The following is a 21,782-nucleotide window of genomic DNA, read 5'->3' on the forward strand; positions in this document are numbered from 1 at the left end:
CCCCCTCCGGACTCGACACTGCCTTTTAAAGGGCCATTCTGGGATCTGGATCTCACTGGGCGGAGGAGGAATCCTGGAGGGCGGGCACTGGGGGCTGCGGGTCAGGGACTCCCCGGACGTGCTTGCGACTCCGCCTGGGGATGGGGACTACCTACGCTGTCCGCAATTCAGCGCCACCGCGACCCTGAGGCGTAAGTCCTCCTCCCAAGCAGATACCTTCTGCAACTCTAGGAAGATAACCAGGTAAAGGAGTTGGGTGCTTTCTAAAAATCAAAGACAACGTACGGGGATAGACTTGTGCGTGGCCCTGGAATCCCAGAGTCCCCGCGGACTGGGAAAGTGCCCTTCCCAGGGATTCCCCTCCTGCTGGCAGTCCAGCGTCCGCCTCCTCCTACACCCGAGGGCACGTCTCTCTGTCCCTTTCTCTTTGCCTAGCCCCGTGCCGACTAAGCACTCGGTTTTTCCAGTTTGGCCTTTAACTATCATCCTAACGATCACCTAACCTTAACTACATACTTAATGTGTGCCTGGCACTGAGCTGAGTGATTTGGTGAGCATTATTCCTCCCAGTCTCCAGCAATCCAATGAGGGAAGGGGCTCCAATTGAGCATTTTACAAATGAAACAACCAAGAAGCCAGCTGCATCCTAGTCTTTCCGCCAATGGGTGGGGGAGGGGAGGATTGCCTAATCCTGTAGTAGGAAAATGATTGAGGGTCATTCAGTATTCGTGAAGATAAATAAGGTTGTCCTATGACACCTTACATCACTAGAGGGGGAGGGACTTGCTATGACCTCTACAGATACCAAAATTCAGGATACTCAAGTCTTTTATGCAAAAGACTCCTGGGGAAGTAGAAACAGGCAGTTATTTGAGGCTTGCTATCTAACCAGACTGCTGTACTTGGGAAGTTCCAGACCAATCAGAGACCCTGTGTCAAAATGACAGCTCAGGTTGTACTCTGACCTTTAAGTGGACACACATACACACACATACACACATGATTATGCACATATACAAACATGGCAGAGTATTTGCATGTAACCAACACCTGTTCCCCCACATACTTTAAATCATTTCTTATGATTTATAATGTCTAATACATGCAAATATTGTATAATAGCTATATTGTTTAGATACTAAGGACAAGAAAAAAAGGAGTTCAATGCAAATATTCACTGCAGATGAAAATTTTCCCTGAACGTTGTCAGTCCTACAATGCAGAACTGCCAATAGGAAGAACCAACTGTATATTTGTGGAGTATGCTGGCATCCACATCCTCTTCCCGAAGCCATACCAGGGGGAATGGCCAGTTCCAGGCCACTTTGGTGCCCTGGAAGTTTTTCAGGAGCTGTAGGTGAAGCTGAACAGAAATAAGTGCTCCTGGGGACTTAGATGTGTCCAACATGGACGGGAACCAGGGTGTGAGACCTGTGGAACCCTCACAGTAGACAGAGGAGCAAAGGTAGCTGGGACAGGGTCCCAGGGATAGTGGGACTCAGAAAGTACACCTGCAGGCTCGCCACCATGTCCTTGTACAAATGGAGAAACTGAGACCTAAAAACAGAAAACTCAGCCAGCCTTCACAATGGCCCATCTTGATCCCTGGAGCCCTTCTGTATGTCACCTGGCTATATCTGGTTCTCCCATCCTGGACTTCTTCCTGGCCCATTAGTCTTCCTATTGTGGCAAGAAGAAGGTCTCAGCAGCTGGTCACCAACAAAATGACAAGCAAAGAACCAGCCCTCACAAGCACCAAACACTGGGAATGGAAAGTATTATTGAAATTATCAATATGTTGATATCCCTATGTTAGATCCCAGAACACATATAAAGCTTGGCGCATGGATGACTCATGCCAGGGGTTGAGAAGCACCAACAGAAGAACCCTGGAGCTTGCTGGCCAGCCAGACTGACTAAAGAAGTCAATAACCCCCAGACCAGTAAAAATAAAACGGAGCACAATTGAGGTAGATATCTAAGGTTGACCTTTGACCTCCATGGGAAACACATGTACACCACACACTTAAATGCACACACATATACACACATGGACATGCACATTAGCATTATAAACCTATGCCCCGTGTATGAACCCAGCAAACAAAATCTAAACAGCCTGGGTTTCTAAAACAGCATTCTCCTGAATATAGTTTTACCTCATGGTCTCTTTCCTAATTTCACAATTGTCTACCATCCTCCCACAGTAAGTAGTTCCCTCTCTTCCCTCCCTTTATCCCCTCTCCCTCCTCCCAAAGCTTATATATCCCTTGACCTAAAACTTATTATGTAGCTGAGAATGACCTTGAACTTCTGATCCTCCTGCCTCCACCTCCTAAACACTGGGACTACGAGTATATGCGACGATGCCCAGTTTACAATGTACTATATACAGAGCCCAGAGCATCATGCACACTGCGCAGGTACCCTACCACATCTCCAGGCCTGTCAAAGCAATTTCTTCCAACACTCCTTGAGGAAAGAAATGAGCAGAAGTCAAATTCTATTACAGTCAGCCCCTGGGAATAGAAGATTCTGCTTCACTGGGCTTCTGGTGTTTCAAAATATGACAGAAAAATACAAAGCAACAAAAATGTTCCTCATTGGGAAACAGCCAGCCATGGCAACAGAGCAGTAAAAGAAGCCTTTGGAGAATCTTTCACAATTGGAAAATAGGAGGAAAGTGGTGCCTTTGGCATAATTATAAATGAAAAGACAACCAAATATATACATGTTATCCTCAAATCTATGTAGGAATTAATTAGATCCCCAGGATCAAAGACTCAGAACAACCATACATCAAGAAAGAATGCTGAGGCTCTAGTTCCATCTCCACAACCCAAATAAAGACGCAGGCTCACTGGCCAGCCAACCTAATTGACAGTGGAGTCCAGGCCAGTAAGAGACCTTGTACCAAAATATGAGCTGGACAGCTCCTGAGGAATTCTAGCCAAGGTTAGTCTCGCATCACCCTTCCACACACACAAACTCACACCACACGCAGCAAGGGGCTGTGGGCAAAGAGTGTATGCACTGTGCAGGTTAGGGCAGCCATCCTAAGCAAATTAGCAAATTCCAGGTAAATTCTGTCTCAAAAAAAACCAAGGTAGACAGTATCTTGAGGAATGACACCCAAGGTTGTTGTCTGGTCTCCATGTGCAACCATACATATGAACACACACATACAAAAATTGTGAATGCAAAAATTACAAGAAAACTATTTTTAGAACAGTATTTGGGAAGCAACAAATATGGAGAGAAAGAGAGAGAGAGAGAGAGAGAGAGAGAGAGAGAGAGAGAGAGAGAGAGAGAAAGCACAAAGGCTCAGGAACAGTATGTGCACTGTGGACCTGGATTTAGAGGAGGCAGAGAAACAATGTATGTTTCTAATAGACTTTATGTTTCAAAACGGCTTCTTAAAGATTGATTTGTTTTAAATTGTGTACAAGCAGGCATTTGGATATGTGCATGTGATTGCAGGTGCCTACAGAGACCAGAAGCGGGTTTCAGATCCCATGGAGCCAGAGTCACAGGCAGTGTTGATCCACCCAAGAGCTAGGAACCAAACACAGGTCCTCTGGCAGAGCAGAATGTGCTTAACTGTTGGTCTTTCCAGATCCTTTTAGACCAGTTTTAAGTTTACAACAAAACTGAGCCGAAGACACAGTCATTCCCCATGTACCTGCCGCTCACACTCAGGCATGGTGTCCTGGTTTTGTTTCTGTTGCTGTGATTAAATTACCTGGATAAAAACCAGTGTCGGGAGAAGGGTCTTATTTTGTCTCGCAATCCCAAATTTCAGTCCATCACAATGGAAGCATCACAGTAGCAAATGCTTAAGGGAACTAGTCACATCAGAAGCAGAGAAAATGAAGTCTACTTGGTGCACAGCTAGCTCTGTCCACTCTCTTACAATCCAGGGCTCAACAGCAGGGAGTGGGGCCACCCACGTTCACACCGTTCACACTGAGTCTTTTCCCATCAATTAAGTCAATCAAGACAATCCCCACCGACATGCACACAGACCCACTTGATCTAGACACTCTCTCGCTGAGATTCTCTTCACAGGTGATTCTAGGTTGTGTCAGGTTGACAACACTAACCATGACACGTAGCCTTCCCCTCCATCAGCATCTGCATCAGAGTGGCCCTTCGTTACAGTTGATTAACCTGATAATCTCATTTCTCTACTAGGTTCACTCTTGGTGATGTACATTTCATGGGTTTGGACAAGTGTATAGTAACGTGTTTACCATTATAGCATCATGCATACCATACATGGGGCAGTTCACTGTCTCCTGTGTTCCAGCTATTCACCCCCCTCATCCCCAGCTCCCATCAACACATGACCTGTTCATATTCCACACTGGTGCGCCACTTCCAGAATGCCATGGAGTTGGAACTGCACAGTACATTACCCTTATAGGTTGGTGTCTTTCACTTAGTAATATGTATTTGAGATTCCTCCTTCACTTCCGTCACATAGGTAGCGATATGGATCAGTGGTTAAAGCACTTGTCACGCTAGACTGAGGGCAAAAGTGTGGATCACAGAACCCACATAAATGCTGGGCAGGTGTGGCAATCTGCCTGTAATTCCAGTCTTAAAATGTAGAGACGGTGTCCCCCAGAGCTAGGTGGCTAGTGAGCTGTCTCAGCAAGATCTGGATTTGACTGAGTCACATGCCTCCGTGACTAAGGTGCAAAAGCAATCAGGAATGATTCCTGACATCAACTTTAGCCTTCCATATGCACTGACACTCAAAGCATGCATAGTACACAGGCATAGCAGACACAGGGCACGGGGGAGGGCAAGATTCCTGCATCTTTCCGTGGCTTAGAAACTCATGCCCTTCAGCATGAATGGCATCCCCTTGTCTGAAACATCACAGCCGTCCCTCTCACCTATTAAGTGACATCTTCTTGGCTTCTAATTTTGGATAATTGTAAATAAGCTAGCTGAAAGTAGCTGGTATTCAGGTATTTATAAATATAAGGTATAGACTCCTTTGGAGAAGTATTAAGACGTGCAATTGCTGGACCAAACAACAAGAATAAATTCAGTGTTAAAAGATTTTCCCAAGCTATTTTCTAATGTAGCTGAATCATTTTGCATTCTTACCAGCAAAGGCCAGATCCTACCACTCTATCCACAACCACACTAGCTTCTGAGTGCTGTCAGTGTTCTGGGTTTGGTTGTTCTGATGTAGCAATGTCCATTGTATAGACATGCTAAGAATGGTAAATTTTTTCTTGCAGAGAAACAGGATTTCCTCATGATTCTTTTACACTTTGGGTTGTAAATCTAGTCTTCGATGGCTGTGCTGTCTTTCCAGCCCTCCTTGAGTTTCTTTTATAATTCAGGAGCTGCAGAATATTATTTATTTGAGCACCTTTGTTAACAATTATATTATTTTTATTAAAAATAATGTCCTGCTTTATGTGTACAAGTGTTTTTGCCACTGTATACGTTGTACACCACATGCATTCCTGATGCCTAAGGAGGCCAGAGGAGTGCATCACATTCCCTAAGGATGGAATTAGAGGTGGTCATGAGCACCATGTGGGTGATTGGAATCAAACCTGGGTCATCTCACATTGTACCCAGTGCTCTTAACTGCTGCATCATCTCTTCAGCATCGATACTCCTCTGATGTCAGAATAGAACCATAGCCAGGATATAACCTTTTCAGCCTCTTTCACTTAGCAATGTGCATTTAAGAATCTTTTGTTGTGGTGTCAGGACATGCCATGCAAGTTTTTAAGGAAGGGAACCTACCCAGCTATGATGCCTATAAACTAAAACAATGAGACCACCATGGTACAAAATCCCTCAGGCTATAGTAGAGGCACAGGTACCTTTGCAGAAATGACCATCTCTCTAATTGACCTTAAAATCCAGTTAACAAGAGGGGAATTATGCCTGGTACTAGAAACCAAGTAGCCAGCTACCTGATGCTTGGTGAAGTCATAGATCTTGAGGGAGAGCCTACAACTGCCATTTACCAAACCAGAACAATTCCTACTTACATTCTAAATACCTATACCCACATGTAAATATAGTTCCCACCCCCATCTAAAAAAACGTCTCTTTGCAACAGACAGAAACGATTAAAGAAAACCACAATGGATTAAAATACAAAGAACAAGTTACCATATGGTGCCCAGCCCCATCTATAATACAACTCCTGCAAAGGTCAGGGATCGTAGGGAGAGGAAAGACTGTAAGAGTCAGAAAAGCAGGATGTTTACTGTGACAGTTCATCGCCTAGAAATATCAGAGAATCTACACCTATGAAGCCTCGCCAACATGGCTGCCTCGTCAACACAGAACTGGACAAGGATTACACCAATGGAGATGCTACCTTATATGGAAGGGGAAGTTGCTGTATGTTGCTGTGCAACAGCTAAGATAGTATGACTTAGGGGAAACGTTTCTTTTTGCACCTGATATATGCATACCTAGCTTCAAGGGACGTGTGTATGATCCAGAGAGTTTAAGGCTTTTTGGGGGGACCTGGGGTTCAGTCAATAAAGTGTTTGACACATGAGCAAGAGGACCTGACTTAGATCCCCAGCACCCTCATAAAAGTGTGCACCTGTAACTTTAGTGCTGCTGCACTTGAGTGGAAACAGAATAATCTCAATGGCTTGCTGGCCAGCCAACCTCCCTCAATTAAATGAGTTCCAGGTTCAGTGAGAGACACTATCTCAAAAATTAGATGGAGCATGATGGAGGAAGATGGAACATGATGGAGCAAGATATCCAAAGATCTAAAGTTGACCCCGCCTACAGAGAGAGAGAGACAGAGAGACAGACAGAGAGAGAGCTCGTGCAAGTGAAAGCATATCATAGAAGTGAAGACAGAAAGATAAGAAGTTCAAGGTCATCCTCATACTGAATTCTAGGCCAATCTGGGATGTATAAGACCCAATATAAAATAAATGGATAGGTAAATAAATCCAATCAGAGATCACTTGTAATTAAAAGAGACATCATATACCATTAATATATGGTCTATCCTTCTGAGAGACAACTCCAGCACATACCTAGTCCTACAGGTACCTCCAAGCTACTCTCATGTATGCCTCTACCTCAACCTCTTTGTTGGAATGTCAAACATGGGACAGATTTTAGTAGTAAGAAGAAAAGTAACTATACCCAAGAAATACACAACTCTGATTATCTCAAGCAAACAGGATGTGTTGGTTAACAACTTGACAAGATCTGGGGTCACCTAGAATGCAGCTCTCTGGATATGTCTGTGAGAGAGACTGAGCTCATTGATCTGGGAAGACCCTAAATGTGAGTGGCACCATTCCATCAGGATGGGTCCCAGACGAAACAAACTGAAGAAAACTCCCCTCCGTTTCTCTCTGCTGACTGTGGACTGTTTCTCTCTGCTGACTGTGGACTGTGACCCCTCAAGCTTCTGCCTTCATGCCTTCCCCCCCCCCCCCACTATAATGGACTATACCTTCCAACTGCGAGCAAACTAAATCCTTTCCCCCTTGGGTTGTTTTTGTCAAGTATTTTGTTGTATTAATAAGAAAAGTAAAGAATGCACTGGGTCATGTGCGTGCCTGCACACCCAGGTCAGGGAAAGATGCTTAGAGTGGGGAAAGGGGCTCGGGACAAGCCCTTCATAGTCTGTGCTGAGCACAGCTGCCCACACAGCGTTCCCTGGGTCTGTCCAGTTTCTTTGTGGCCATCCGTGCAGACCAGGGAAGACAAGTATCCTAAGAGCTCTCCAAAAGAATCTCCCTCCTTGCACCCCAGCTTCCAAACCTACTGACACAGATCTTTCGAGGGGTCTCAGCAGTGGGTCAGTTACTTGCTCACCTGCTGGCTCCAGAATAGCAAGAAAGCTTCTGACAGTATGTAAACCAGTTCTGCCCTTTTGCCACCAGAAAAAGAAGTCCTCCGAAGGGCGTGTGGTTCAGGGCAGGGGGCATAGTCGTGCCTGGGCTGAGTATGTTGCTGGATGGTTAAAGCTATGCAAGCCCAAGGAATTCAGATCCCCAGAATCCAGGTAAACCGTCCACCTGTAACTCTAGGCTTGGAAGGCAGAGACAGGGAAACCCCAGAGCAAGCAGATTACTCAGAGAAGCCTGATCAGTGAGCTCTGGGTTTGATTGAGAGAGCCTGTCTCAATGAATAAGATATAAGAAGATTGAGGAGATCAACCCCAGGCACACAATTAGATAAGGAAAACTTTTCAAGATGACAGTTTCCTCGTTTCTCCTCTGTGTTTTTGTTGACCTCTCAATCCGTAATAAACCTAAAAGATAGTGGATCGAGAAGATCACCCAACAATAGTGCTTAGTGCCACCGTGAGTGGCTCTACTATCCACATTGGTATGTGGCCCTGGGCCGATAACTACTTGCTTTTTTCAAAGAAAGCAATCCCACTGGTCTGGCCAGGCTATTGTTAGGAGTTGGAAGTAACCTAAACATTCCTGGCCCTGCACTTAGGGGACTAGTAAATGGTGATGATTACCCTCTACCCAGTCTCTTTCGTCAGTGTAGTATGTGGCCTGTATCTCAGGTAAGGCAGGAGTCTGACCTTTGCAAGCTTTACCAATGTGTAAACAGAAGTGCAGAAGAGCAAACCGCCCTTTGCCCAGCGCTCCTGCAACAAATCACTGCTGAGATCCTATAGAGGCAAGAGCCCAACCTGGGAGATGCTTCTCGGAAGTTTACTATAATTATCCTTGTATTAGCTACCAAACAAACAAAACAGGGTTTATTTAAACAAAGCACGGAGGCAAAACTCCCCCTGCCCCTTTTAAGCATTGCTAAAGTTTCAACAATCTATAAACACACATAAATACTATAGGGTATCTAAGAGGACTGTTCACTTCCTTGAATCATACTTACAGGGCACAAGGCACGGTACCCTTTAGGACAGCAGTGTCAGGGTCTATGACAAATGTATGCATTCTGGGTTGCTGTGCCAGAGCACGGGGTAAGTACCATGGTGAAAAGTGAGGCCCATATAAATGTCTCAGTCGCAGTTGGCTATGTTTAAGTTTGGTGTATTTATAACTTTAATATGAAGCTACCATTAAAAATAGCTAAATGTGCCTGGCAAAATGGCTCATCAGCTAAAGGCACCTTCCATGCAAGCCTGATGGCACAAGTTTAATTTCTGAAATAATGGAATCACCCAGTGCAGTGGTATTCTGACCTCACTACACCTGATGACAAAGCAGATGACAGTCTGACCCAGGAGAATGGCCCAGAATCCCAAGGGCTGGCTGACAGGAAGCATATGGTACAACAGAATAAGAAGAGACCCTGCCTCAAAACAAGGAGAAAGATGAAAACTGACTCTGGAGATTCCCTCTGGCTTTCACGGGCCGTAGCACATTTGAGCTCACACACACACATCATAAATAAATATTTTAAAAGTTGTTCAAGGTCATAGAAGATTGCTAAATGGAACTTGAAAGTCCTGAAAGTGTTCTTTCCCCAAGGCATATTGTGAAAATGAAGGATTAATCTACACAGATAAGCTCGCCTATGATATGCAGACCTGACTTGTATGCAGAATACATAAGGATGTACAGCAATTCCCTAATCAGAAGAAACAGCTCACTAAAAACAAGCAGGCAAATTATTCAAAGAAACCCTTCCCCAAAGAAGATTCACAACTGTCAATAAGCAAAGCATGCTGGTTAATACTGATTGTCAGCTTGACAGGATCTGGGACCACTTAAGCAAACTTCTGAACATGCATATGAGTAAGTACCTAGATTGTGTTTGTTGATATGGGCTGGGATCCTGGACTGAAGAAAATGAGGGAAAAATGACATTGATCTCTCTCTGCTTCCTGACTGCAGATTCGATGTGACCAGCTCTTCCCACTTCCCCCATGATGGGCTGTACTCTTTAGCCATGAGCTAAACTATACCCTTTCTTCCGTAAGTTACTTTTGTCAGGTATTTTGTTATGGTAATAAACAACAGCTTATGCATATAATAAGAGGCTCGTTTTCCCTCATCTTTAGGGGAAGTCAAGCTGAAACTCAGATGGGCTAACACTGTGCATGTATAGAAAGAAGTAGCTCAGATTAAAAAGACTGAAATCATCTAATGCTGCTGGGAACCTGGGTCAACTGAAATTCTGCCATAGCTGGTCTCCCCTCTCCCATGTTCCTTCTGCTTCTTCAGGACGGGTTTTTCCTTATTCTCTCATTTTTTTCTGTCTCTTCTTCTATCCAAATCCATCATGCATACCCAAAATCCAACTGTGAAGCCATTTGAGTCTTTAAGTCCCAAGTGACTGTGTGTTGGAACATACCTAGATGGGTAGAGATGGTTCCCTGACTTCATACATCACGGCTTTGCCCAGGCTGTACACAGTTGGGGCTCTGCATATATCTTTTCTAAAGACAGGTGTGCATGTACACACAGAAGCACAAGCACACAGAGACCCAGCTACTTGGCATGACATCTTCGACTTTGGCATCAGCTCGCCCAGTGTAGAGAGGTCATTTTGTATGGCTGCCTCCTCACCTATCAATTAAAAAGCCTAAGGCCTATGGCTTAGGCAGAAAATAGAGGTGGGACATTGGGAGGAAAAAAAATCTGAGAGAGAATGAGGCAGGGGAGGAGCCCAAAAAGAGATGAGAAGACAGATGCATGGACACATAGTACCTGAGCTCAGGTAACCAGCCAGGAGGCAAAATGTGGTTAAAATAAATATTTAGTTATGATCTAGTCAGAGTAGAGCCTAGCTATGTGAACAAGGTATTTGTAAGTATAATTTAAGTCTGAGTCGTATTTCTGGGAGATGGGACTGGGAGACAAAACCAGAACTTAGCTCAGCACCCAGCATGCCTTTTTTGATTCACTAACTTAGGACTGTGACTCTTTGCCATACTCCCCTAGAATGCAGTGCTTGCCTATCTTGTATACCTAGCACCCCGCCACACACTAGAAATGTGCCCTGTCCTAGTGGAAGAATGGGGCTCTCCACCTTTCTTTTAAGATTGCTGAGAATCCAGCCTCAAGGACCCCCTGGTCTCCACCCAGCCCCAGCCCCTCCTCCTACCGCCTAGGCTACAGGTGCACACATGCTCACCTTAGGGGCGAAGGAGCCTGTGTTTGAGCAGCGAGCACCTTAGTGACTGACCCACTTCCCCAGCTTTAGTCCCTGTTCTTAACCTGACAGTGAATGAGGGTGTGTGCTCTTCTCTGAGTGATGATTAAAATGCAGAGGAAATGACAGTCACACAGGGGAAACAAATCACTTCCTGTTCAGCTGCCACACTGAAAAACTAACACACTTTACACAATATTGGCTTTTCCTTGAGTAGAGGTGAATCTGTTGGAGAGCCACAGCCTTCAACTCTGCTGTTGGGGGATAGACATTGGGTCTGGATAACAGTAGCACCCAGTACTATCCTTGGGGGTGGACACAGACCAAGCGTTCAGGAAATGTGCCATGAAGAGGCTGTGGGAACCATTCACCCAAGCTCAGATATGGCCCTCAGCACTGGAAAGAAAATGGGGAGACCGTGGCCTCCCTAGAGCTCAGGTCTCATCCATGGCAAGGGTATTTGTCTAACCTTTTCTGCTTAGCCATCTTCTCACTCATGGCTGCTTTGTGCCTCCTCTCTTGTGCTTGTGTGTATGGGCATGTTTGTGTACGTGTGTGTGTGTACATGTGTGTTTGTCCATGTGTGTGTATGTACATGTGTGTATATGTGTATGTATGTGTGTGTGTGTGTGTGTATGTGTGTGTATCTTTGTGGGTATGAGTGCTGTGTGTGTCAGAGGTCAGCCACAAGTGTCTTTCTTCCAGTACTGTCTATTTTGGTTTTAGAGACAGGGTCTCTCATTGCTCTAAACTTGTCAAATAGGCTAGGCTGGCTGGATAGTCAGCCCCAGGGATGAGCCTAGCTCTGGGGTTACAAGCATGAGCCGCTGGGCCCAGAGTTTCTTTAATGTGGACTCTCAGGTGTAAATTCAGATTCTCAGGCTTGCAAGGTATGCACTTTACCACATAAGCTATCCTCCCCAACCATTTCTCCTTCTCTGTGAACATTGGTTAAAATAGGTCTGGACAGGACATACGGCTTTAAGTCATATTTAACTTACTTTTTTTTCCTGATGCTCTGTCTTTCTTCTGAAGTCAACATCTACTAATCCTGCCTGGCTACATAACTCCAGGAGCTATGGAGCTGGGGAAAGCTCTGGGGACACAGCTGGGCTTGGCCTGGCTGGACCTTGAGGACAGGCTCACTGGGATAGACAGACGCACATTCACCGAAGTGCAGGTGGCCAGCATTACTCTTGCAATGAAATCATGGGTTTTGCATTTTGCATCTTACAGAAGAGAACACAACATAATCATGGTTTTTGTTCACTCCGAGTAAACATCTGACAATGTCCAATTCAACGGGCTCTGCCCGCGGTCACAGCAATGTTGTCAGATCTGTCAGATGTATCTCATCCCACAATCCTCTGTGCCCACGAAGTGCTTGCCTCTTTTTAAGGCTTCCTTTTCTTTCTTTCTCTTTGTGTGTGTGTGTGTGTGTGTGTGTGTGTGTATGTGGTGTGTGTATGTGTGTGTATGTGGTGTGTACTTGTGGAGGCCAGAGCACTAACTTAGATGTCATTCTTCAGAGCCATATACCTTGTTTCTAAGATAAGGTCTCCCTATGGCCTAAAACTCTCCAATTTGCCTAGGGCATTCTGTAAGCCCCAAGGATAGAGCTGCCTCTACCTGCTGACATACCTCTGAGCTTGGCTGTTGTTTTGGTGTTGTTGGGATTGGTTGTTGTTTGTTTATTTTGTTTTGTTTTGTTTTGTTTTGTTTTAACATACACAGAGAAAGAAAGACAAAGACAGACAAACACACATAGAAGGGGGGGATGGGGGGACAGGAAGGGGAAGGAGGGGTTAGTTATCAACTGAGTAGCTCATATTCTGAACATGAGACAACTGTTTTCCTGGAGGTTTGATTTGTTCTGTAGCCTTGAACCTGGCATAACCACACCCTAGAAAATAGGTCTATCTTCATAAAGGTACTTGTCATCAAGCCTGACAACCTGAGTTCCATCCCCAAAGACCAACGGGGCAGAAGGAGAAAACAGTTTTTGAAAGTTGTCCTCTGGCTGTCACACACATGCCACAGCACAGACTTGTCTCCGTAACACACACAGATCAATAAAGCTAGTGATCACCTTTTGAATTAGAAAATAAATCTACACACATTGAATATACACACTTGACCATGCCAGCTTGAGAAATGCCTGATGCTGGCTGGACTGTTGCTAAGGTGATGATGCTTCATGACTCCATCACGACAGGTCGTTTTCACATTGCAGTGAGCAGTGTAGTTGCAGGGAGGTCATTTGTCACTGCACAGAATCTAACCCCCAGTGACTCTCTGACAGGAACTTTCAGTGTCCAGAATGACCCATTCGGTGACCTGATTTCTCACTGGGAGCCACAAAGAGAGATTTTCCAACTTTAATATCTTTCTACATTTCCTGTTTAAAAACAAAAACAAATGCACGATTGTGCCTCCTTCCTAGAATGAGGAAATGGTAGGACTGTCATCAGTAGTGACAGATGAGGTGGGTGTCCCCACTTCCACTTTCTTTTTAAACATTGCTGTAAATGCACTGAGATATTTTTAATTATTTTTTTTAATAAGCTTACAAACTGGCTGTTTTCTTTTTGGCATTTTCATACTTAGTTTCAGTTGCGCCTTTTTGCTGCTCCCTTGTTCCTGTTAAAGCTTTCCGCCCAGCATTCCCTCTCCTGTGTCTGTATCACCGGTGTTACATTATCACCTCCCCAGCTTCTCCCTTCCAGCCTCTTTGCTCCTCTCTTGGCCCCTTTTAGCTTCCTGGCCTCTACACATTTACATCTCACAAGTAAATACACATAGGAGACTTAGAAGCCAGGACCTGCAACCAGAGAGCATGCTGCTTCCCAGCCTGTCTTCCCAGCCTAGCTGCCTTGCTTAATATAGTTTCCAGTACCATTTATTTTCCTGCAGACATTTTGTTTGTTTATTTGTTTGTTTGTTTGTTTTCTTTGACTGACTGGTTGAATTTGCTTTGAGATTTTTGTTTGTTTGGGGGGTTTATTTTGCTTTGTCTTGCTTTTTAGATAGGTTCTCCTGACATAGCCCAGGCTATCCTAGCACCTGTTTTAGCCCAGACTGGTCTGGTGCAGTCTCAGAAGTGCACCACTACACCTAGTCTAACTTTCCTTCCTTCCTTTCTTCTTCCTTTCTTCCTTCCTTCCTTCTTCTTTCTTTTTTTCTTTTTGTCTTTGACATCTTAAGATCTATTAATTTAGTTCTTTATTTTTTTGGTACTCAAACTATCCTAGATTTAGCCAGTTCTGAGATCTGTAGAGTAGGCCAGCAGACTGAAACTCCTTTGAGATTTCTTGTCACAATCCAGCTAATGCTTTTTATTCTAGAAGACTGTAGTTTTGGCTAGCCCTGCCTTGACTGGATAGCAGGAGACTCACCCACATTACAAAGGGCTGCCTCTGTGACTGACATCAACTGACTATGTATGTCAATCATAGCTATACAACTTTCTCCTCCAGCCACATAGTTCTACTGCCATTTAACTAAGCAGTGGGTGCAACCATCCCACACATAAAGCCCACCAACACAGATGCTTCTTTTTCTCCATGAACATTTCAAGTTCATTGCTACAGACTGAATGTTTGTGCCTCTCTCCCAAATTAACATGTTGAATGAGAATGCTTTACTGAACATAAATAACAAATTAGGTCATACTTGAAGGCACAGGCTTTAATTTTGTTTGTTTGTCTTTGTTCTGCCTTCTGTCCTGCTTTGTTGGTGGTCTTCTTCTTCTTCTTCTTCTTCTTCTTCTTCTTCTTCTTCTTCTTCTTCTTCTTCTTCTCCTCCTCCTCCTCCTCCTCCTCCTCCTCCTCCTTCTCCTTCTCCTCCTCTTTCTCCTCTTCCTCCTCCTCCTCCTCTACCTCCTCCTTTCCCCTCCTTCTCCTCCTCTTTCTCCTCTTCCTCCTCCTCTTCCTCTTCCTCCTCCTCCTCTTCCTTCTCCTCCTCCTTCTTCTTCTTTATATCGATAGATGCAATATAAGAAGAAATATCTTATTCTGGCTCACAGTTCAAAGGGACAGTCCATCATAGTGATGAATTCAAGTCACCAAGAGCTAGAAGCAGCTGGTAACATAACATCACACCCACAATCAGAGAGAATGACGATGGATGCACGTGCTCAATTCACTTTCTTGTTTTCACACAGCCCAGGCTTCTAGCCCAGAGAATGGTGCTACTCACAATTAACCTCAATTAACCTAATAAATACTCCCCAGCAGAGGCCATATTCTCAGGTGATCCTAGACCTCAAGGTGACAAGTGAAACGACTCAGACTGCCGGCAGTGCTACTGCCATCCCTGTGGCCTTCCTGTGTGCTTTGGCAGAGAGTCTGAGTTGAGCAGAATGAACAAGTGGACCTGCAGACACAGCGAAAAGCTAAAGCGCAGCACATCCTGCCCCCACCCCAGGCCTGGAGCTGTCAGGGCAGGAGGACTTAAAGGACTTTAGGCTCAGTGCTGATCCCCACTTAAACAGTCTTCCTCTATGCTGACTTCTCTTAAAGCTGGGGCTTTAGCTTTAAATAGGACATGCTTTTAAGCACACATTCCAGTTCCGCTTTTTAAGTTCCCTTTTCCCCTTTTACTTTCAGCAGAACCAGAGAGGAATGATTAGAGATCTGCACAGCTCAGACAGAAGGAGAGAAAGGTGGAAACTCCACATGCTGTCTGGCCTCATATCCTCAGGCTGCCTGGGGATGATCCTGCCCTGGTACACTGGCCTTGGATGTACTGGCCCCTGGCTACCATGAAACAGCAGCAAGTACCACCTCTGAGCACATGCCCTAAATGTCTACCTATGGCCTGATAAGTCACCCTGGCTGCTCGCCCACTACCCCTGAAACTCATGCGCTAGGTCCCCAGCACCTCGGTATAATTCATCCTTGTTCTACAGTCTCTGTCTGAGCCTGGTGTGGGGAGGGACTGTTGCTTGGCCTTTGTAAGTGGAGAGCTTGCACATCTCACTGCTGCACACTGTTTGGTTAAATGAGGAAGTGGGGGTGGGGATGGCTGCTGGTTGGCTCTGTCATTCCTATCTTAACATCCCAGTACATTACCCTGTTGGTTACCCAACCCCCCCCCCCCCCGGCCTATCAATCATTTCACCTGCAAAGCCACATCCCATCCCTGCTCAGATTGCAGTGGTTCCACCCTCCAGCAACACCACCTCTTTTTTAAAACAAGAGATTCCTCAAAGCTTCAGGACTGGGGCACTTTCTCGATTGCTAACGTGCTTACTTATACAAACATGTGAACCGGAAGTTAATCCCCAACACCCATGTACAGAGCCAGTCAACTGATCCAGAAAGATGGCTCAAGGGTTAAGAACATTTATTGCTCTTCTACAGGACCCAGGTTTCGTTCCCAACACCCATGTGACAGCTCACAACCACCTATAACTCCAGTTCCAACACTCTTTTTCTGGCCTCCATGGGCACCAGGTATACAGACAAATGTGCAGGCAAAACACATATACAAATAAAGTAAATCTTAGGGAAAAAAAAAAAAAGCTGAGCATGATGATATACCTTTAATCCCAACACTGGGAAAGCAGAAACAGATTTGGAGCTTGCTGATCAGCCAGCCTAGCCTACCTGGTAAGTTCCAGGCCAAAGAGAAATCCTGTCTCAAAAAAACAAGATAGGCCAAGCATGGTGGCACACGCCTTTAATCCCAGCACTCAGGAAGCAGAGGCAAGCAGATTTGAGTTACAGGCCAGCCTGATCTACAAAGCAAATTCCAGGCAAGCCAGGGCTACATAGTAATACTCTGGCTCTGAAAACCAAACCCCAAACAAAGAAGATGTGCACCATCTGAGCTCACCTGTTCTTGTTCTCTACAATAGAGATTAATGTTGTGTGTATATTTTTTTTCTACCAGTTTTAAGGATTTGGGATAGGAAAAGGCAATTGAAAATCAATCTACCATTTTGAGCTAATTTTTTTTTTGTTTTTTTTTTTTGTTGTTGTTTTTTTGTTTTTATTAGATATTTTATTTACACTTCAGATGCCATCCCCTTTCCCCATTCCCCCCCCCTTAGAAAACCCCTATCCCATGCCCCCTTTTCCTTTTTGCATTTATACATTTTTTTAAAATAATGTTAATCATAAGCGTTATAAGTTTGGAATTGTTCAATCAGAGGTGTAACCCACTGACCGACCTAGATATAACAACTATCTTTGACTGGTGGAGATACATGAATATCTGTCTCCCTGTCTCCCCCCTTTCTCTCTTTCATCACCTAGCTTCTCCTCTCCTCCTTCTCCTCTTCTTACTCCTTTTCTTCCTCTCAGTACTCCTCCTACCTTAGCTTCTCCTACACATCACCCTTCCTGTTAAAATGAAACTTTTCTCTCAAAATACAATTAGAGCATAATTATGCCAATTTGTACCAGTGAGGTACAAGATAGTCCTAATACCCCATCCATCCTTTTGTTGACTAACCAGCACCTCTGTCATTTATCCTAACTAAAACATTTAGTTCTGAACCTGGCTTTAGGATGAATGTCAGCTGACGACCATCCACTCAAATCTTTTCTCTTATGGTAAATAGCTGTAAGTTTTCAACCCCATCAGAAATCCAGAATGACTGAGTTAACTATAATTGTGGGAAGCACAAAGCATAGCTTCTAAAACTTAGCCAATTTATAGAGACCTCTGAACACCTGAAAAGCCCCTATACTACCGAACGTTGGAGCATCAAATCTTCAGCCTTCTGGCCCAGAATCATCTGACAGACCTTGGTGATGCAGGATTATTAAGGACTGATTACTCTGTCTAGGCAGATATAATCAGTCGACTATTCTGCATGTGTGTCCTTTTCTGGACAGTAATTTGTCTGTAGATGGAGAGAGGCAATTCTTGCCTAGTGGCTGTTACCACACAACTGGAGTAACTCCAAGGATGTTGAGCTAATTTTTAAAGAGATTGTTTGAATGCTCATAGCAACCCTATGAACTAAATATTAATAATCACTTTCATTTTACCAATGAGAAAACAAGATAACAGCTAAAGGTGTATAGTGTGTTTAAGATGTCATGGTTGGAAAAAGAAAACCCATGAGTATGCTGGTGTATGCCTTTTTAATTACAATACTTGGGAAACAGGCAGGTGGATCTCTATGAGTCTGAAGCCAGCCTGGTCAACATAGGGAGTTCAGGACATAGCTTGGACTGTGTAGAAAAACTCTGCCTGATAGAGAGAGAGAGAGAGAGAGAGAGAGAGAGAGAGAGAGAGAGAGAAGGAAGAAGAAGAAGAAGAAGAAGAAGGAGGAGGAGGAGGAGGAGGAGGAGGAGGAGGAGGAGGAGGAGGAGGAGGAAGGGAAGGAAGGAAGGAAGGAAGGAAGGAAGGAAGGAAGGAAGGAAGGAAGAGAACAGAACAGATATCATGGCTGACAAAGAACAATATTGCATTGCTACTAAGTACAGAAACCTGAGCCACTTCCCACACTGGTGGGTGAAGCACAGCTTCATCTAACTCTGTAAGTCCCTGCAAACTCTGGATCCTCTGGCCCAGGACACGATGAGGACTATGACTGTATGTCATGTTTCCAAAGCCCTTCCAACACTACCACTCCATTTCTGTTCATTCATTCATTCACTCATCCATCAATTCATTCATTCACCTGCACATGACGTTCTACACTGAGAATAGTTCATCCATTCGTTCACCTGCTCATGACATCATACACTGAGAATAGCCTATGTTGCAGACTCTGTAAGGGCAAACAGGACCAGGTGCCAATCCTTGTGTACCTCTCTGCTGAGAAGTGGTCCCTCATCTTTCAGATGGAGATGCTGAGAACGGAAGGGAAAAGACTTCCCAAGATCACATAGTGAGAGGGGCTGGAGGGACAGCATGGCGGATGAAGAGTTTGCCAATCCCCAGAACTCACATTTTAAGTGGGGAGAGAGAATTGGGTGCATTGGTGCACACTCAAAACCCCAGAGTTGAGGAGATAGGGACACAGAGATCCCTGGGGTTTCTGCCCAGTCAGCTCAAAAAGCTAAGGTAAATGGTGCCTGGGGAATGACCTGCAATGTGTCCTCTGGCACAGACTCTCCCCCCTCCCCCATGTAAAATCTCAGGAATCACTACAGGACTGACAGAGTCTCCTCTTTTTTACAAACTTATACCTAATTCTCCCTGCCTATTGAGAATAAATTATATGTGAATATTGTTGAAAAAACTAGATTACACACTCCATATGTTTCTCTCAACAGTATTTGTAGGCCTTAGAACATCTGTTTTATATTTCAAAAGTTTAAATCATTTATTTTACATGTTATTTCTCCTTGGGATATATTGAAAGCTGAGCGTGTGACACGCCCCAGTTTCTCCGACTTTGACGCTCATGCAGGATCATCCTGAATCTGAATCCAGCTGCACAGCATATATAATTTCCTTTCCATACAGATGAAATATGTCTTTTGTGACTTTTTTCACTAAATTATTCATATAGAAATTCTTAATGAATTTCACTAGGTGGTGGTGGCACATACCTTTAATCCCAGGACTTGGGAGGCAGAAAGCAGATCTCTGAGTTTGAGACAAGCCTAGTCTACAGAGCAAGACCCAGTGAAGCCAAGGCTAAACAGAAACCCTGTCTCCAAAAACCAAACCAACAACAAAGCAAAATTTGAAAGAAAAAAGAAAAGAAAAAGAAAGTTTATGAATTTCAACTACATTTATGAAAGTTAACATATTAATAAACAGAAAGTAAATGGAACACACATGAGAGACTTGCTGGGTTTTGCAAGTAGACCCAGATCTAAGTATTTCCTACAGAGTAGAAACAATGTGAGAGGCTGGAGAGCTGGCTCAGTGGTTAAGAATGCATGCCATTCTTGCAGAGGACCTCATGAAGACCCGAGGTGACTCACAACCACCTGTAACTCCAAAGCCAGAGGGTTAGATGCCTCTGGCTTCCGAGGGCACCAGCACTCACACACACACACACACACACACACACACACACACACACCCCAAATTACAAATAAAAACAAGTCTTTAAAATCTACAGGGATGTGTACCTGATGTGCAACTGCCCTGGGTTCAATCCCTACCAGCAAAAGTCAAGCAAAACCCAACGCATGGCTTATGAAATAGTAGTATGCCCCCACTTTGGCTTAAGCACCTTTGCATATGCATATTGATAAGGGTCTCATTGTATTTCTCAAGCTGCTTTGAACATATTATATAGCCCAGAGAGGTCTCAACTTCACAATCAGCCTCCACAGTACTGGGATTCAGGTGTCCACTCCTGGTCAACAGCTCAGATTGTTGACATATGTATATATGCCTTTTTTTTCCCAATTATGTTGTATAAGTATTTCCATGTCAGTAAATACCACATTATTCTTCAATTTTTAACATGTATTTGTTCATTTATGTATTGTGTTTGCACAACAACTAACAAGAGCAAGTACTCTCCTTCTACCATGTGTGCCCCAGGCATCGGGTGGTGGCCGGTACTTTTACTTTTGCTGAGTCATCTCATCTGTCCACAACATCATTTTTAATTGTTGTATACGGCCCCATTGAGGGCCTTACATTGTACTATATTGCCTAATCAATACCTTATTTCTGAAAATCAAAATTGATTTCCAACTTTCGCAACTGCACATCAACCTTTAAATTAGTACGCTTATATTGTACAATAGTCTTCAGATAAACACTTTGGCCAACATGAGCTTGGCCACCCTGCATGATTTGGAGTAGACTTTAAGTCTTTGTGTCCTAACCTACAAAATGAAATAAATCCTGTGCTGTATGTTGCATGCGGACTTGCCGTTATCTAATGGAATAGTGGGCTGATTCGTCTAGTTTGGCACAAACATAGACATATCTGAGAAGATAAGAGTGACGTGGGAAGGCCCAGCCCACTATGGGCAGGTGTTTCTGGGTTGTATAGAAAAAGGGCTGAGTTACTCCACAGGGAGAAGCCAGTAAGCATTGTCCTCCAAAGCCTCCATTTCGGTTCCTGCTTCAAGATCCTGTTTTTGTTTCCCTTAATGGACTGTGACCCAGGATATGCAAGTCAAATGTCTCCCCTACCACACATGATTTGCCTTTGGTTGAGATCTTTATCACAACAATAGAAAGCAAACTGAGATCCTATATTTATTTCCACTGCGGCATGGAAATCCTGAATAAATTAAATTAAAAAGAAGAAAGGTGTGTTTGAGTCCATACTTTCAGTCTCCGGTCAGTTGGTGCCATTGACTCAGGACTGCGGTGTGGCAGAGCACTCGCCACACAGGCGTGTGATGGAGCACTCGCCACACAGGTGGAGGCATGTGATGGAGCACTCACCCCATGCAGATGTGGCCAAGAAACGCAAAAAAGAGAAGAGAGTAGCCCGGCATCCAACATATACCCGAAACTGCCTGAGTAACTCCCCACTAGGTCCCAACTCTCAAAGGTTCCACCACTCCCCAGTAGTGCCAATCTGAGGGCTAGCCTCTATTACCTAGGACTTTGGGAGACATTTTATCTCCAAGCTGTCAGATAACTGCTGGATGATGGTGAACCTATCAAGGAGTGCCCAGGTATGTTTAATATTGATTGTCATTTTGTCGCTTAGGAGACAGTTCTCTGGGTCTGTCAGTGAAGAAGTTTCTAGACTGAGTTGAAGTGGATAGATCCTCCCTAAAGGTGAT

The 21,782-nt window shown here is 44.3% G+C and overlaps 1 long non-coding RNA gene across 2 annotated transcripts; it reads left to right on the forward strand.

Annotated features, from left to right (window-relative positions):
* Positions 1-22: 22 nt before the first annotated feature.
* Positions 23-21,267, forward strand: LOC117719812 (uncharacterized). 2 transcript variants are annotated; one of them, XR_004608234.2, is made up of 3 exons: positions 23-243; positions 9,846-9,926; positions 15,714-21,267. It is a non-coding gene; the product is annotated as an uncharacterized LOC117719812 (long non-coding RNA). The 2 variants fall into 2 exon arrangements; XR_013103798.1 differs by having other exon boundaries at positions 87-243; positions 15,717-21,267.
* The last annotated feature ends 515 nt before the right edge of the window (positions 21,268-21,782 follow it).

The sequence above is a fragment of the Arvicanthis niloticus genome, chromosome 14, assembly GCF_011762505.2.
Source record: "Arvicanthis niloticus isolate mArvNil1 chromosome 14, mArvNil1.pat.X, whole genome shotgun sequence".
In the NCBI taxonomy this organism is placed as follows: domain Eukaryota; kingdom Metazoa; phylum Chordata; class Mammalia; order Rodentia; family Muridae; genus Arvicanthis; species Arvicanthis niloticus.